This window comes from Epinephelus lanceolatus, chromosome 23 (assembly GCF_041903045.1).
Source record: "Epinephelus lanceolatus isolate andai-2023 chromosome 23, ASM4190304v1, whole genome shotgun sequence".
Lineage (NCBI taxonomy): Eukaryota > Metazoa > Chordata > Actinopteri > Perciformes > Serranidae > Epinephelus > Epinephelus lanceolatus.
This window is the reverse complement of record NC_135756.1, coordinates 32,018,866-32,034,420: the sequence shown is the minus strand read 5'-3', so window position 1 is coordinate 32,034,420 and position 15,555 is coordinate 32,018,866.

The window sequence follows — 15,555 nt, the reverse complement described above, 5'->3', positions numbered from 1 at the left end:
ATTTCGGATCCTATCAGGCAAAGGAAAATCACAGTAAGCATATGATGGCGAATAGTGAACATGAGAATGAGGATGGCAGCAATGACAAAATAACTGATAGCGTAACTAATGTGTGTGGGCCTGCATTGTGCTATATTGTATTGCGCACCCTCACTCCTCTCTACCTGTCTCATCTCTGTAGGAGCCCAGCACCTGGGAGCAGTTGGGAGAAGACACGAAATGGGAGCTGAGGGGTGGAGTGCGAGAGGATACACAGATGCCCTTTTTCCATTGTCTATTTTGGCTGTGTTGAGTTAAGTCATGCTGCGGCAACTTGTGTTTCCATTGTCCATTTAGATGCGCCGTGCCATGCAAAGCCGTACCAGAGATGGACCCTCTCAGGAGTAGGTCTAAGGTCCCGTTCATACGACAACGAGAAACGGTAAACTTTAGTTGCGTTTTGGCCGATCGTTTACATGACAGCGACGTTTTGGGTGCCTGAAAATGCAACGTTTTAAAAACGTGTTCCAAAGTGCAATTTTTTGGAAACGACACCATCTCCGTTGTCATGTAAACTTGCAATATGCACTTCCTCTGAAAACGGAGACACATGCGCATTGCGCTTCCAGTCACTAGGCATGCGTGAGAAAGTCGACCACCACAACAACAATGGAGGACTCCCAAGCTCTGCTTGTGCTGCTCACCCTACTGAATTTATCAATGCTTCCCCATCATAGTGTAGAATTACTGTAGCAACTCCACCTCATCGTCAGTCCAGACAAATGTTTGTGCAGTTGCCATTTTATTTGTTTATACATCGCCGCGCTGTAGAAGGAAGCGTAAGGCCTGACATGTATACTGCAGCGTTTCTGGTCATTTTTGCGGATCCGTGTGCACGGTGATTGTTATCAAAACGTTGTAGTCTAAATGCGGAACTTTTTTCGAAACGAAAATGAGAAACGATTCTGTTTGCAGTGGATCGTTTTCGTGTAAACATGGCCTAAAAACAGGGCCGCCTTCAAGCAGGTAGCTGTGACGTCTCATTGACTGCAGCCAACCCCTGACGACCCCCCCTTCTACCCCCCAAACCAGCGTGTGTGTTGTGAGACTCTCCTCACCTCGGTCTGCAGGAGACCAGAGAGAAAGGGGTTTTTTAAAGACTGTGTGATCAGCTCTCAGTACTTTTGTAGCTTCTAACTGAATCTCTGTGGTTTGGAGTTTAGTTTCTCTCCTGCGTCCTGTTTTTACTTTAGATATCTGCTTTATTTTACTGTTTCATGTTTGCTATCAGTTGTATTAGAAGTTGTGTGAAGGTGCTGCATGAAAACTCAATATTTCCTTATTTTGCTGCTTTACAATAAAAGTTTATACATCACAAAATAACGCGGGACTTTTATTGGGAAGCATCTATAGAAAATGTGAAATGTGTATATTAGGTGTCTGGCTTCCTTTCATATGTTCCTGTCTCTAGCTGAGACTTTGTCTGTTTAGGGGTCTCGTCCAACTGCGTGGCTATTTGAAGGCTTGTCCACACATTTTTCCACACTGGTGTGTTTTTGTAAGTTTGTTAGTAACTTTTCTCTCCATGTGTTAATTGTTGTGTAGCTTGATACTGTGGTGTGTTACTGAAACTTTGTGTAGTTTGCTGTTTGTTCAGATATTGCCTACTTTGGTGTTTTGTGTGTGGTAAAGTTTTACGCACATGTTTTGGACACCACTGATTTTTTGTGCTACCTTTTGTCTCAGGCAAGGATTGTTGATTCTGTGCTTGCTGTGCTGTTTTTGGGCTGTGCTTGTGTTGGGCTGTGTAATAGACCACAAAAACAGGTCTAAGTTTGTCTGATATTTGCCCTGCACAATGGAGTTTAACCTTGAAGAGTTTGTTGCGCAACCAAGCATTGATACATTTCATTGCTGCAGAAAAAAATAATTTGAATGTTTCACAGACAATCAGCCCACCTGCCGTGATGCAAAATGCAAAGTCCAGTTCAAACAGACAACTACAAATTGAATATAGTAAGAAATAAAAACAGTTTTAGTGATTTTTGGTCATAGCTTAAATCACTGTTCATCTTTAGGCATAAAAATCACTATGAATGCTTATATAACAAGTGCATTACCAATTGTATACCTATAAACATATTTGCCTGGACATTTAAGAAACTTTGAAGCCATGTTAGTGTTAATATCATTACTGCTGTCAGGCTTTGTAGGGCAGTATTGAATGATGCTTTCATGGCGGGCTGTTCTAATAAACTGTTTGTATGTTTTCCCCAAAAATGTAATACACCCAATTTCATACAATTCCCAGTAATCATGAGCCAGTAATGTGTGCATAACCCACACATTTTGGGTGATCAGGTGGAGTGAACAAGGAAGCGGTCCCAAGCAGTCTGTAAGGAGGCAGGCTGGGGTGATGGATGGGTCACAAAACACAGGACTTTCCCCAAGAGACTGGTCTTAGGGACCATGTGAACTTTGAGTCATTTAAGGTACGTCCTCACCATGTTTCTTGTCCCAAACCTAACCACAGTGACTTTACTTGCCCAAACCTACAGATGGCCAACCATGTTTTTTTCCCAAATGTAACCACAGTTACTTTAATCACCTAAGCCTAATTTCTGTAACTTTACATTAAGGATGTAACGTCTTTCATGGGGCGCTAATTTGTAGGATATCATACGAACCGTTCTGAGGATACGTTGCTTATTTCCATTGACTGCAATAATGTACACAAGGACAGAATTCAAAATAACGTTAAAAATGCAGTTACTGACATGCAATTCTGAAATTTACTTGACAACTTCTACCATGTCAGGAAAAGTCTGTCCTTTTTTCATGAACATTGGAGATGTATGTAGTTAGAATTGGCAGTAGATGTTAGCAGTGTTGTTTACACTAAAACAATCTGATGCACTGTGGGCTCAATCTTTGATATTTTGAAAATGTGACTGGATCATTTGTGGAGGACAGTCTGCTGATTTTGTGCAGCAAATTTGGTGTTGTTAGTTAGGTTTTTTTTTTAGTTCCACAGTTTTTGAGAAAAATAGGGTGATGACTTCATAACTCCTGTCAGCTACAAGTGTATGAACCTTTCTGGTCACCTGGGGCTACATTTTGGTGAAAGTTGCAAAGTCGTAGCAGGCAGGACTGACTTGTTATGAATCTTCAAGGATTTAAACTTTAGACTGTTGTTGTAGTGCCACCATTTGGACTATTAACCTGCATTTTTAGTTAAAAGCATGGGACTGGACCTACAGTATGTGCAAAGTTCTGATTATTTTAATGCATGGGATGGCAGATTTCATGGTAGAAATAAGACGACGACTGGGCAAAACAAGAGGGACCAGCAGCAGAGCTGCCCAGCCCGTAATAGTGCTTCTTTCTTTGGGGTATTTCATTACTGATGATCACTCTGTCTGTCTCATATTATCCATGGAGGAAACCCAGCAGGAAACACACATATGAATCCTTTTTGCTTTTTTAAAATGGTCATTTGAGTTGTTTTGGAAGGAGTTTACAATGCTGTTTAAGATCTTGTACTTTCCCACTTGCGGTGATATTTTTTCAAAATTTGTCCTGCTGGTTGGGCCTACAGCTAAAATTGTACTTCTGCAGCTGTGAGACCTCTCACACACACAGTGTTGGGATCAGAACTCTTTAATTTGGACCTGCTGTTTTTGTATCCTTTGCTATGCGGTCTTTGATTTTATGATAGCCTTGATTAATTATTTCCATAAAAGTCTGGCCCAGCACAACTCCATGGCTGGAAAAAAAGGAAGCGTTGAATGATGAGGAGGAGGAACTCTCGTGCGTAGAATTGATAAAATACTTCACTTGCAGAATGATTTTGTTTATTAGTTACTGACAATCAAAACACCAGTTGCCATTTTTGCTCTATCTGATACTCAATATCAAATAAACACTGAACAAAGACTCCAGAAATTCACCATCTAGCACCAGGAAATTTTGTCAATACAGATCCTGGACGGGCCCCCAATTATGTTACGTCCCCCCCAGGTGGTCTAGGGGTGAGAGAAGCAACAGAAGGCTTCATGAGGAAAAGGAGCAGCCAGGTGGTGCAGTTTAACCCTTTTATTGCCAGTTATTGAAGCATTAGAAAATCATCAGGGAGAGACCAGGCTAAAATAATAAAACAGCCCTATGTACAAGTAAAACAAAGCTAACTAAATGTCCAAAACAAAAGGTTACAATCCTAAACCTAACTCCTGAACAACACAGGAAAAAAAAAACAGGAGAAAATGAGTAACAAACCTGACAGCCCTCCCCTACAGAGCTTCCTGGCAATGAATTCAAAGGGTTACAATTTCCAACAAAAGAAACTTAACAGGTAACAGTGGCTTAACAGAGATACATTTGACAATAACATGTCTTTCATTACAGTTCACAGAAGTTTAACAAAGGTAAGTCTAGCAACAGCAAGACTGGCTCAACAGGTAGCAGCAATTCAACACAGATCAATCTAATAACAATCTCCGCTTTCTCAAGTTTACAAAAGACAAAGAGCCCTGGATTATCTGTGCAGAGTGCTCACCAACACACCAGCAAAGCAACACATGGCAGCAAACAGAGAGCCAGAAGAGCAGCTCCTCAGCCTCTATATACCACAGATGCAGATGATCCCGGCCCAATCCCAAGGTGCCAAGAAAAGGTCTAAGGTTGACCCTTAAATGTTATATCTATTTACATGATAAATACATTTAATTTTATAACACATTTCAATGTGCCATCTGATAACCCACCCTACTGCAGGTATTGTGAAATGGTGCAGCCCATCTGACATGGGTCGGGTGTGCGACACGCAGAGCTCACAAGTGATGTACACATGTGAGGCTGACTGCTGCCTGATTATCTATGTCAGGATGCCTCACCAAAAATCAGGGGCTCCAAAAGGAAATGCCAGGGTACAGAGAGAACAAGAAAATGAAAGGAGCAGAGAGGTGATGGACAAATGTCTGACAAAAAAAACATGAAGAAGCAGCAGGTATAACAAGCAGAGCTGAGGGTGAGAAGTGAGGCAGAGTAATTTTTAGCAAATAGAAACCTGCTGTATTGGGCTCAGTTTTAAAGCTGCAGTGAAGACATATTAAACTAGAGGATCTAAGGCATCCACTGGTACCAACCTTGTTATGCTATCTTGTCAGAAAGGAGGCCAAATAACCCTCTAAAGTTAACACTAAATTTTGGCAAGGGAAAAAGGATCTTTGCCTATTTTCAAAATGGTGTATTTAAACATTTCTGCATACTGGGGTCCCTGAACAGTCTTGAAATTGCATTAATTGGGTATGTCTGGAAAACTGAGAGTTGACAACCATATACTCTTTACACTATTTAAGTTCTGCATGGAATTTGAGCAATATTTGATTAAAGTAGCCTCAAGATTGAATGAATATATGAAGAAAAAACATGTTCACTCCTGATTTGATGTTATGATGTCAGTGTTTGATTTTACTTTTCATTAGAGGGTATTTTTTTGGCCCATGGACACATGTGACTACCTCTGCTTTCCACAATAAGAAAACAAGGTCTTAACTTTCTGTTCACCCTGGAGGCATGTCAGAAAATATAACATAATGAGTAACTGATGTTCAAATATATGGTCATTTTCTCGGTAAAGTGTTTTTTTCTAAGGAGAAAAAGAGAGAACAAAATGAGGAGATGGTATGTGCAGTCTGGTCCTCTGCTCCAGAGGAGGGAGAGTACAGCCTGCTTGTGCATCAAATGAGCGCAATGGAAGAGGAAATGCTCTCCAGTTATGTTAGGATGTCTGCTAGCCGGTTTGTTGATTTGTTGCATCCCTTGCATCCATTCCTGAATCAGCAAACCACCCACAGCGCTCCAGTTGGTGCTGCTGAAAGGTTGGCTGTCCTCGCCTCAGGTGCTCCCCAACAGAAAAAAAACTCAACTGGAACAGACTGCTTCAACAACCGGAAAAGCGGTCCAGAGTTTTAAGGCTAAATCATTTGTACTTTTCTAGCTTTGTCTTTCTCTCTAGCAACATATATTTTAAAGAAAGTAGTAAAAAATGTTGTTAAAAATAATGAAGATGTCACATGAATACCATTCAATAGTCAAAACAATATATTTGTCAATCAAATCAGTTTATTTTATATATTATTTAAGAAGCAGACTTGTGTAACTGATGCAAAACTGATCACATACATTTTAAAAAGTGTATATATAAGTTATATTACATTAGAACAACATACATGTATACACACAGACCCCGAGTGTTTGTGCGCGTGTGTCTGTGTGTGTGTACACATGAGGGTGAATGAGTGAAACTGCTCTGAACCAGCTTTCCTCTGTCTTTCTGGCACCCTCTGCTTTTCAGTAAGGCTCTGCTAAATCTAAAACATGACTGTGGATTTTAAATTTGGCCACAGATTGTTCCGATCTGGGAAACATTCTAATTGCATCAGCCACAGTCTGTCCATGTCTTGTGTCCTCATCATCAGGTTGAGCAGCTCTCTGCTCTGGTAGCCTAGCATGTCATCAGGGCGACGAAGGATTTTACTTTCTTCTGTCTTCCTCTCAGCTGGTTGGGATAGAGGTGACAGAAAGGTCCCGATGCTTGGAGCGGTAGGTGATGGAGAGGGCGCAGAGGGGGTGTGATGTTGGTCGGCTCTTCATCCAATGTGCTGGTGAGGGAATGTGAAACAGATTGCAGAGGGGTGCAGGGAGACTGGGGTGATTCTGGCTCATTCAGCGGGCTGGATGGATCCTCTCTGTCAAGCTGAAAAGACATCACAACATAAAGTCTGCTAAAGAAGATAGCACTCTTCCGCTTGACATTAAAATGTATTAACCCCCCTGGCTTTTAGAACAAAGTGTTAACAGGCTTATCTTTAAAATGCATTTTTGTCTCAATTCTACACAAAACCTATTTAATACAGATGAAACTGTGACACACACCACAAAGCTGAAAGGATGCCTTTTTTCGTTGGTTTCTGATGCCGCAAGTCACTGCCCAAGCCTGCATTTCAGATTGAGATTGTGCTCCCCTGCTGAGGATACACACATGCATCCTTGAAAATTCTCTAAAATAAGACTTGGTCCTTGGTAGAATTCGAAGGATCCTTGACATTGGAATTCGATAACATAGCCTGCTTGATATTTAGCCGTTTAAGGATCCCTCCTTGACTCTGAGAAGCAAACAGCATGAACACTGCTAACAATGGCAACAGTGCTGACAGAGCTATTGGTGTTAACCTGGGGGTATGATTGGAGGGTGGGCATTGCGATGTCACGACATCCTTATAATATTAGTGGTAACTATCGTATGAGCACAGTGCAGTGCACACACAGAAGTGGCTTGACTTCATTCTCTGCTCAGGATACCATTACCAGCTCAGTCGACCACTTCTTTTTAGTAATTCATGTTCATGTCATTCACCCAGCACTAGTGAAACGACTTATAGAACACCTGTTGTGAATCTTCTGGATGGACATGCACACCAACATGTAAATAATGGGAGCACTTCTTTTTATTTTAATTTCAAACCATGGAGCAAACAACTGTTGCTCACTTGTTACCTACAAAGCTCCAGTCAATACTGTTGATGGCAGCCAATGAGCTGCTGCAGGGATCCTTTTTTGGTCCAATCTCTGATTGCTCAGCTGAGGCAGAGCAAGTCACCCCTCCTCATATGGCCTGAGCTGCTGAGTTCAACCCAAGTTGACAGCAAACTGGCAGGAATGTCAAGCACTTAGAGGACCTTTACAGAAAGCCCACTCAGTTCTCTGTTTCCTTCTTTTCTGCCTCTTGAAGCAGAGAGATGTACAATGTGAACATGAGCTCTTATTGGTTGTGGTGGTCCTTTGTGCTTATGAAATTGTTTGTTGTAAAAACCAAAGAATTATCCAGGTGGCCGGGATCTTACATGATTCTCCTGGTCTTATTTTTGCAGTGCCTGGTGAAAGCATCCTTTATACAGGGTAAAGCAGTGCCTACAGTGTGTTCAGCTGAATGACCCACTCTTTGCAGTTCTTGTAGTCCTGTTCAGTGCTGTTTGAATATCAGACAGTGATGTTCCTTATCAGGACACTCTAAATAGCGCAGGATTAAAAATTCCTCAGTATTTGAGGTACATCCAAAATTTCCTCAAGCATCTAAGGTAAAACAGTTTCTGCCTTGCCTTTGAACGGGCCAGTATGCAGTGCCCATGTCAGGCTCTCAGTGATGTGGACACCAAGGAACTCGAAGCTATCCACCCACTCCACTGAGGACCTGTTGACATTAAAGGTAAAGTAGTAGTTTGTTGTCCTGACACTAGAGGGTCGTCTACAGTCATGTGTGCACAGGTAGTACAGCAGGGGGCTCAAAACGCAGCCCTGGGTTGCTCTGCTGTTAAAGAAGAGGGTGGAAGAGGTGTCACTGCTCACTCTCACCACCTGGGGTCTGCTTATTAGGAAGACAAGGATCCACATGCAGAGTGAGGTGTTTAATCCCATCTCCTTGAGTTTTGTGATCAGCCTGGAGGGAACTATACAGTGAACTATAGTCAATGAACAGCAATCTCACATAACTTCCTTTCTTTTCCAGGTGAGATGGGGTGGGGTGGAGGATGTGTTGTAAGGTGTCTCCCATTGAACAGAGGCATCACTCGATTCCCTTGGGTCTCAAGTGGTGGTGGGTTTTTCATTTTATCCTTCATATGAAGCACTTTGTTAAGTCTGTTTCAGTGTGTTACAGTACTGTATATCATTGACTAATCACCTTTCTGATGTTTGATGGTGATTAAGATATGACTGGTACAGGTACATGTGAGGAATACTGATACGACTGCTATAGCCATAGCTGTGCATTTTGGTTGTGTGTAATGACAGCTGCTCTGGCCCTGTTGTAGATGTTCGCAAAACCAGTGAATCTGAGTTTTATTGATATGCAATGAATACACAAGTTCATTGTCAGGTTTTAGTAGGTTAGCAACTAACAGTAATGTAATAATTGTCATAACTGTAACAACTGTAACATTGGAAGATACCCAGTTAATTTGACTAACTCAGACTGCTGAAGCCTATAAGTTTCAGTGATGTTCCCCATCACTTTCAATAAAAGCAAATCAGCAAATGATGTATTAATGGCATGCATGAACAGGACCATTGTTTTAAGATAGAGTTGAACATTTTTCACCCTGTCCTTTAAAGGTGTGTCCACATCAACTTACTCTATATATATTACTGAGGAAGTCAAACTCAATGCTGTGCCCAGTTCTAACACTGACTGAGATTGGCATATACACATTTAGGTCTATATGCTTAGACTGTTTTTGAAAACTCACCCACAAACATACAGTAGCTATTTTACAGAGTAAGCATGAGCTGCACCTTAATAAACTGGATTTCAAAAATCTTTATTTTGCATGTTGCATGGCTGCACAGACAGTGAAAAATGTGCAAATGTGCATAGAGTACAAAAAGTGCAAGCGTTTCAGTCCATGTTGGACTTTCCACAGTGCAGAATGCCGCTTACACTGTGGTTCACAGGTGCACCTGGTCAGTCATCAGCAGCTTGATTAAGCACACATGAAGACAGTTACCAACAGGCCATATCATTACAGGTTCAATAGCAAGCACTACTATGTATAGTCAAATTAATGCTGGTACACATATGTACATACAATGAGGAAATGAGCACATGAAAAGTGGGGTTCTTTGGTACAGAGAGACAATAAAATGAGTCACAGAAAACAGGTCATATCCACTTCCATCAAGCCATGGGGATGGAGTGTTTTATGGTAAAATATACATCTGCATTCACATTTGAAAAGAATTAGGTCTGTATTAGCCCCACAGTGATTAGGTACCATCATGTCAATGCCACAGAATGCCAAATCTGATATAGAATAATTACCATCTGAAAAGTGTCTGGCAACAGCTGAGTTACAATCAGTCTACAATTGTTTGTTGATCCTTCATCTAAGCTGTCTTTGCTGGAGCTACATGTTATTATTTGACTTTGTGCTCTCTTTTGGTAACAAAGCTTGCAAAGGTATTAACTTTTTTTTGCAGTTAGTTCATGCACCACAGGTGTGGCAAGGAGAAAAACCTGTGGCATTGTCCCGACACCCCTGGAAGGTGGAGACTTTCTGTGTTCCAGTACCCATACTACCATACTATATAGTATGCCAGAAAAAGAGTTAGAATGTCCCAATACATAGCATGTCAAATGCAGCATGCCAAAAATACCAGGATATTGTGCTACATCCAGTCCGATTTTGCAGTATGCAAGCCAGCATGCTTTTCTGGCTGTTCTGACCCACAATCCTCTGCACAGTGGACAATATATCACATCCACAGAGCCGCAAACATAACCTGACAGCTCACTGACAGTTTATTGACAACTGTCAGAAGTCGCAGTGATTGATGACAGCACATTCAAGTAATTGATGAGCAGTCGAACAGTAATAATAGGAATATTGATTGTTAAAGTAAACAAAATAATCACAAATAGCACACAATAGCAGAATTGCAGATGTAATTTCACTGTCAAAAATAAAATATGTTAAAATCTATGCAGTTATAACTTTAAAGTTAAACTACATACACTGCAAAGTAACAGTAGCAGAGCTATCTGGATTGATCTTTGTCTCTGACTAACTTGGTAAATGGCATTTCTTTTCATTTCCAATATAATGGGTATAAAAGCAAAAGGGTCAAAGTTCAGGGTGTAATGTTATGAGGAAGTAGTATGTCCTGATTGTGTGCAAACTGCATGCAACAGTATGTACTTTTTAAGGGCAGCTGCAGTACCTACTAAAAGAAAAAGAAAAAGAATGCGATTTGGAAGACACCCTTTGTATGTGTGTGCCTATACCAGTATGTTAATCATGTTCCCAGCTCTCTAAAAAGAGAAAAGAGGAAGAGAATTAAAACTGTCCGTGCCAGTGTCATCAGCAGATAGAATATTCCAGTGTTTTTTCACATTGCATATGTCATGTCTCTCATGTCTTTGTATGTGTGATTTTACTTGCTGTGCAACTATGCCCTACAAGGACAAAATAGATTTGAAGCTAAAGTTGAAATGGTGAACAAGCAGTGCTGAATACACAAGAGAAGGTTTGGACTTTTCAGCTTTACTTTTGGTCAGTAATTCATTTATGTTGACTTCCTTGCTCTTTTTCTGGATCACTGCCGCAGATGGATTTACACTTGGAGTTAGTTAAAAGCTCCCTCATACAGACGCTAAAGAGTGCCTTGTGAATGTGTATCTGATGCTGACGGCCACTGTTCAAGCTGCTGTGTTTGTCGCCCTGGGATTGAGAAAAGGTTGTACATTCACCGGTTGTGATTCACTTGTACATGATTCAAGGTTGTCATTAATACCACCTCCTGTTTTATTAAGTTCTAAGTCCCACAAAGTTACTGTAAAAACACCTGCAACCCTGCTGACTGGACTGAAATTGTGGAAAAAATAATGGTCTTTGAGGTCCTGTCAGGACTGTCTATCTACTCTCAGTCAGGTCAGGTAGTGTCTTCACCACATCACTGCTCTCCTTCCTGCCTCTACTGTAAACATCTTGTTTCTGTTTTCTTTCGTCTTTTTCTTCCCTTCACTCTTCCCAACATTTCCTGCAGCAACCTCCACATCTCCTCTGACTACCGCTCTCACTTTAGTGTCTTCACCTTTCCTTTATGCACCACTGTCTCACCATTCTTCATCAGCTATTCCACCCAACAAGCATACTTTGCTGCTCGGGCCCTCAGGCGTTGCCTCTCTCCTGATTTATTGTCTTTCCAGGCTTCTTTGAATGCTCACAGCTCCTCCATCTGCTTCCCTCCCCTCCTGACAAGAGAGAGGAGGAAACTTCCACCACTGGGACATCACTGTACCGTTCACCGGTCTCACATCCACAGATCACTGTACAATGCACTGGGCTGGCTGATGCTTGAAGGCTTTCTTCAGTGTGCTCTGGCAGCAGAAATCTGAGTTTGACAGATATGGGTTTTTGAAGACAGAGAGGATTTTTGTACAAAGGCTACAAACGTTTCTTTTTTCTGACCACAGGGTTGTTGCATGGATAGTGGAAAACAGCTTTTAGTCAATCAGTCGATGCTTAAAGTTTCCTTTGACAACCAAACCTGGTGGTTGGAACTTTTTGAAGAAAAACAAGTCAGATGAGGAGACTGATATAAGTTTCATCGACGTGTCCAGACCAGCTCTGTGTGCACAGTAATTTCAGAGTGTATACAGTCAGCATATTTTTAAATATAACTGGGTGAATTAAAGTTTTGTTTTAATCAAACCAGAGATGGTGATTGTTGAAACAGTGGAAAAGAGTGAATTTTTTTGTTTCTGTTGACTTTGAATAAAGTGTGTTTTATGATGATAAAATCACATTTTTTAAAAAACGGAGTCTGGTGGCTTTGATGATAGCAATGTCTGGGCTGTTTCCGACAAAAAGAAAAAAGAAAAAAGAAAAAAGAATCTTACTCTTTATCAAAAAATGTCTACCTCTGTAGGGCTCCTCTCCACAATGCTGTCAGACACTTATACCTAACAATCTGAGCTTGTCAGTGGCAAAAACAAGCGGATGTAAATTGGCGGTGACTGATGACTGTGGAGGCCATTGGAGTACAGTGCATTGCTTCTTTATTTGGATAGGGACAGTGCACATTAATGAACATTGATCATACATCTCTGTAAACATGCCGGATTGTAGCAAAGCTGCTGAGTGAACTCATTGTCATGTTCAAGAAACCAGTTTGAGATGATCTGAGCCTTGGTCATAAAGGGATGGAAATGGTCAGCAACAATACTCAGGTAGGCTGTGGCATTTAAACGATACTCAGTTGGTACTAAGGGGCCCAAAGTGTGCCAAGAAAATATCCCCCACACCATTATACCACCACCACCAGCCTGAACCATTGATACAAGGCAGAATGGATCCATGCTTTCATTTTGTTTATGCCAAATTCTGACCCTACCATCTGAATGTTTGCAGCAGAAATGGAGACCCATCATCTTTAATTGTCCAATTTTGGTGAGCCTGTGTGAACTGTAGACTCAGTTTCCTGTTGTTAGCTGACAGGAGTGACGCCCAGAGTGGTTTGCTGCTGCTGTAGCCCATCTGCTTCAAGGTTCAACGTGTTGTTGGTTCAGAGATGGTCTTCTGCATACCTTTCTTGTAACGAGTGGTTATTTGAGTTACTGTTGCCTTTCTATCATCTTGAACCAGTCTGGCCATTCTCCTCTGACCTCTGGTATCAACAAGGCCTTTTCACCCAGAGAACTGCTGCTCACTGGATATTTTCTCTTTTTTGGACCATCCTCTGTAAATGCTAGAGATGGTTGTGCATGAAAATCCCAGTAGATCAGCAGTTTCTGAAATACTCAGACCAGCCCCTCTGGCACCAACAATCGTGCTGCGTTCAAAGTCACTTAAATCTCCTTTCTTCCCCATTCTGATGCTCGGTTTGAACTTCAGCAGGTCGTCTTGACCATGTCTACATGCCTAAATGCATTGAGTTGCTGCCACATGACGGGCTGATTAGCTATTTGTGCTAACAAGCAGTTGAACTTTAACACACTCACACACCAATGGAACAGCCATTGGCAGCAATTTGGGGTTCAGTAACTTGCTCAAGGATACTTTGACATGCAGACTGGAGGAGTCAGGGATCAAACTGCCTATATTTCAGTTAGTGGAAAACCCGCTCTACCTTCTGAGCCACAGCTGCCCCAAGTGGAGTGGATTGGTGCATTAGAGAAATCAGTGTCACTTGAGCATGCTGCTGTCATGTTAAAAAAATGTTGCAAATCAACTCTGACTGACTGTGATAAAAAAAAAAATGGATAAACATTGGGCCCTTTGATACAAAGTCTGGGCTGTTCTGAGGTGCATTCACATGTGCTTTTATTTTTTGTAGGTCTTTACAGCAATTCACCGAAAGAACAAAGCAGGCATGCCTTATTGCACAATCCAAGTCTTTGTCAAAACATTACACTTTTCAGCATGTAAGTTGTCAGCTCAGGGGGTGTTGTTTCCCATAGCAAAGAGGATTTGTAAACGGTAACATGCAAATAATGGAAAGAAGGGAGAAAACCGGCTGAAATCAGTGGCCCAGTGGCAGGCCTATAGCCACAGTCTATCTGATGAATCAGACTATAGCAGATCAAACTGCTGCTCTTACTTCACTGAACAAACCAGTCAGATATTCCACAACTTGGATCACCAGAGGATCTCCCACAGTATCAAAGAAATTCAGATCCCTAACATATTAGTAGACATATCCCAGAGCAGAGTTAACACCTTGGATGTTAGCTCTTTGTCACAGAGCAGCTCTGATGCAACTTACTAGCAATACTGTTTCTTAACTGTCACTCAGTGCTCCATGCATAGACTTCATTTGCTGCTCAGATGCAAGAAAGGACACAAAAGGAGCTTGAGGCCAGTTGTTACTTGTTTTCATTTTCAAAATATTTTTGAAAATAAAAGTCAGTAGAAGGTTTGAATTTGGGTTGAAGTGCAACACATGCATGCAGTACTGTTTTGTGAATTCTGCTTGTTAGGCTAGTAACCTTGTTGATGGGTCAACTGCAACACACAAAAGTTTCAAGATGAAATCAATTATTCTCTTTTTAGATCAATATTTGGCCTTATTTATTAACTTAGAGTCAAATGGTTAATACCATGTGATACGTCCCCGAACCATGAGGCTACTGGGGTGCTCTGGATATAGTTCTTAAGTAGTATCTTAACCCCAAAACCTGCCAGTGGGTTTGAGAGGCGTGTTTGATTTAATTTAATTTAATTTAATTTGATTTGATTTGATTTGATTTGATTTAAAACAAATTAGGTTACAGCATTTATATAAATGCTACCATCAGGAAACATAACCAAATCCAAGCTTAAAATAGTGATAATTTGTCAAAAATCACTTTATTCTTTATTTCTCATTCAAAGTTTTGTCAAAAAGAAACAATTTGTACTAATCAGATTCTGTAAAAAAAACCCATTAAATTCTGTGCTCCTGCATATATAGTAGAAAACCAAAGCCAAAGGATTTTGTTTAAAAAATTTTAATTTATAACTGTCAAACATTGAACGGTTAAGTTTTTAAAATCTAATAACATCTACCATGCCAAGTTGTTATTATTAGTATTATTATGGATATTATTCTGGCCAGCTGCTGCTGTCACTGTTGTGTAAGCTGCAGTTTATTTGGTAATACTGACATTATGCACATGTTGCTAATCCTGGCTGTTACCCCTCCTCTGATACGTAAAGAATGGTCCCTTAGGTTTAGGGAAAATAAATACTTAGTTAATTTAGGAAAAGATCATGGTTTGGGATGTTAGTGATGTTAACTCTTTGTTACATCAAGTACCTTGTATAGTCGTAAAGTTGGTTTCACACGGGACATCAACAGCGGACTCCTAATTGAAAGTCCATGTTTGTTAGACCCATCCACCAACCCTCCCACTCACCCTGTGCAAATTTTCTTGCTTTTTTATACATATTTTGTGTGTCCACCATGACAAAAGGTCCTCATAAAGTTTGCATTGGGATTGTTTTCATGTTGCCATCGCATAATTTTAACACATTTTGG